The 2864-nt window shown below is 39.1% G+C and overlaps 1 long non-coding RNA gene across 1 annotated transcript; it reads right to left on the bottom strand.

The window, feature by feature from the left end:
• Positions 1–991: 991 nt before the first annotated feature.
• On the bottom strand, positions 992–2339 carry LOC129419718 (uncharacterized). Its single transcript, XR_008636634.2, has 2 exons — positions 1813–2339; positions 992–1547 (listed from the first exon to the last, which is right to left on the bottom strand). It is a non-coding gene; the product is annotated as an uncharacterized lncRNA (long non-coding RNA).
• Positions 2340–2864: the final 525 nt, after the last annotated feature.

Here is a 2864-nt window from a genome sequence, read left to right as displayed (position 1 = left end):
TATTTGTTAGCGCATGATGCGTGTCGACACGTGCCTACAAACATTTCGCCACTTTTCTGTCCTTAGTTTGTGAATGGCCTGTAAATAATGTGAATTATTGCTGCCCTGATGGTCCGGTAAAGTAATTATTTGCATGATAAATCTTGTTTTACTGCATATGTGCTTGAGTATGGTTTGGAAACTGCACAGAGACGCGAAGGCATCCTGCCAGACCTTTACTGATCGCCTCTGTCCTATACCCTGACCATAAACCGCTCTCTTTTTGCACAAACAAGAGAGGCAAAAGCAAAACTTTTGAAATGTGTCCTGCTTTTGAAAAGGCTGTGGTGAATGAAAAAGAGACACTTCGCTCTCTTTGGACGTCTATTAATCCTCTGTACTGATAGTGTGCTGCTTAATAATGTAATGTTGGTGAAAACTTGATAATGTATGAATCCTGGTTCTGTTGTTGATGTTTGAAAGTAAAAATAAAATAAAATGTTTGTATTGTTTTTACCTGGTCACAGACAATCATCAACTGTATTTTTACTAAGTGCCAATTTAAAATTAAAATGTTATCAGTTTTGTTTTTGCACTGTATTGTTTGGTTAACAAGCTGCAGTTGTCGTTCGTGAAAATGAACTGAAATGAACTTCCCTACTGAACATCCATGATGCAAATCTCCCGTTCCTTCACACTGGAGTACAGGAAACTCATTGTCAAGTGTAAACAAAAACAGTTTGAGATGATTTAAGCTTTGTGACATATATGGTGCATTGTCCTGCTGGGGCTCTGACCCAACCATCTTAATATTGCAGCTGAAATCAAGACTCAACAGGTCAGGCATAATTATTTCATTCTTCTATTGTCCAATTTTGGTGAGCCTGTGCAAATTGTAGCATCAGGTTCTTGTTCTTGGCTGACAGAAGTGGCACCAGTCTTCTGCTGTTGTAGCCCAGATTTGCTTTAAGGTTCAATGTGTTGTGCATTCAGAGATGATATTCTGCATACCTTGGTTGTAACGGATAGTTATATGAGTTACGTTTGCCTTTTTATTATCTCAAAACAGTCTGCCCATTCTCATCTGACCTCTGACATCAACAAAGCATTTTTGTTTTCACAACTACCACTCACTATATTTGAATAGTTTGGTTCCAAAACGAGATAATTATTTTTGTAATTTTTCAAAAATCTGTTTAGAAAAACGATAAAAACATGATAACATAATAATAAACATGTTAGACAAACATTTTATAATCAGTGTTATCTTGTTTTGGAACCAAACTCTCCATTTTCTCTTTTTCAAAACATTTACTGGATTTACTGTACTCTAGAGATGGTTGTGCATAAAATCCCAGTAGATCAACAGTTTTCTTTAATTCTCAGACCAGTCTGTCTGAGTATTTTTGTAATGTCCTAGAGAGTCCTCGGCTCGCGGGGATCAGAGGAGAGAGTCTTCATCTTACTGGGATCAGATGGGCGAGTCATCGGCTTGCAGGGAACAGAGGCAGGAATGGTGACGCAATCTGGCGCAGGGGTTTGCAGATCTCAGAGGTAGTAACCGGACACTGGTGAAGATAGGATGAGGTGGAAGGTACTGGGTGATGGGTATGGTAAACTGGAGAGCAGTTTCGGTTTGGGACTGGATCATTAAAGTTAAATTTTTTTCTCAGGAACAATATCAATCTGATAATTCGAACATTTTAATTGGAGAACATAATTTAAGAAATCAATAAAGGACATTTCAATTAGATTGGGTGAAACCAACATCTGAAGATCATGATCCAGCCTGAAACGAAAGCATTTGTTTAGAGCTGAATCCCTCCAGCTCACCTGATGGGCATTGTCCGTGATTTCCAGCACGTAGTTCTCCAGAGGCCGGCGATCCTGGAAGATGGTGAAGCTATTAAAGTCCTCTGGAGAATAGCTGCTGGTAATCATGTCTTGGTCAATCATTCTGTCAGGCTGTGGTGGATGATGAAGGTAAGATGAGACTGACGTAATAAATTAAATAATACTTTTGTTAATATAACAAAGACGGGAACAAAAACTGGAACATTACAGGAACATAAACAACAGTAAATAAACAGTGATCGACAAGGTGACGAAGACAAACACAGTATATATAAGGTGACTAATGACAATAGTTGGCAGGTGTGCTGATGATGATCAGGTGAGGGGGAGTGAGGGATCATGGTTAATGAAGTCCAGACGGTAAATATAGGGGAAAAACAAGAGGGCACAGAGAATGGGGTTTCGACAGATTAAGTGCACGCATTGAAAAAAGATAGGTATGTATTACATTTTTTTTTATTGCTAAACGACAGTGAGCACAACTGGAGTAACATGCAAAACTCTCACCTGAGCTAAACAGTTCCTATCACCTGCAAAACTCACTTCAAGCAACACAACTTTTAACACATGGCGGATTTAAGCGGATTTAAAAGAGGAGCTACATTGTATAGCGTAATAGCACTTTTGGGAGTACTTTGACTCTGCGCAGTAACACCCTCCCTCTCCCATTATGAGAGGGAGAAGGGGAGCGGACTTTTCAGGCGAGTCGAAGTACTCCCAAAAGTGCTATTACGCCATAAAATATAGTTCCTCTTTTAAATCCGCTTAGAAAAGCGCTACGTTTTATTTTGTACCACCAAACTTGCTCGTATAACTACTCGTCTTAAATAGGAAAAACGTTGATGTGTTTGGTCACTTCTAACTTTATCTCTAAATGGTACCATTGAATAAATGGGGCTAAGCTAAATGCTATCGAAGCGTCGCAGCGCGCTCCAGCGCTTACGTGCACGCACACAGATGATAGAGGGATGTATCAACAATTCTTAGTTAAGGTAATAACATATTTTAATATTGAAAATGAGTAGACTATT

Source organism: Misgurnus anguillicaudatus, chromosome 15, assembly GCF_027580225.2.
Source record: "Misgurnus anguillicaudatus chromosome 15, ASM2758022v2, whole genome shotgun sequence".
Classification (NCBI taxonomy): domain Eukaryota; kingdom Metazoa; phylum Chordata; class Actinopteri; order Cypriniformes; family Cobitidae; genus Misgurnus; species Misgurnus anguillicaudatus.
The sequence above is the reverse complement of the archived record's forward strand: the minus strand, read 5'-3'. Positions and strand labels throughout refer to the sequence as shown.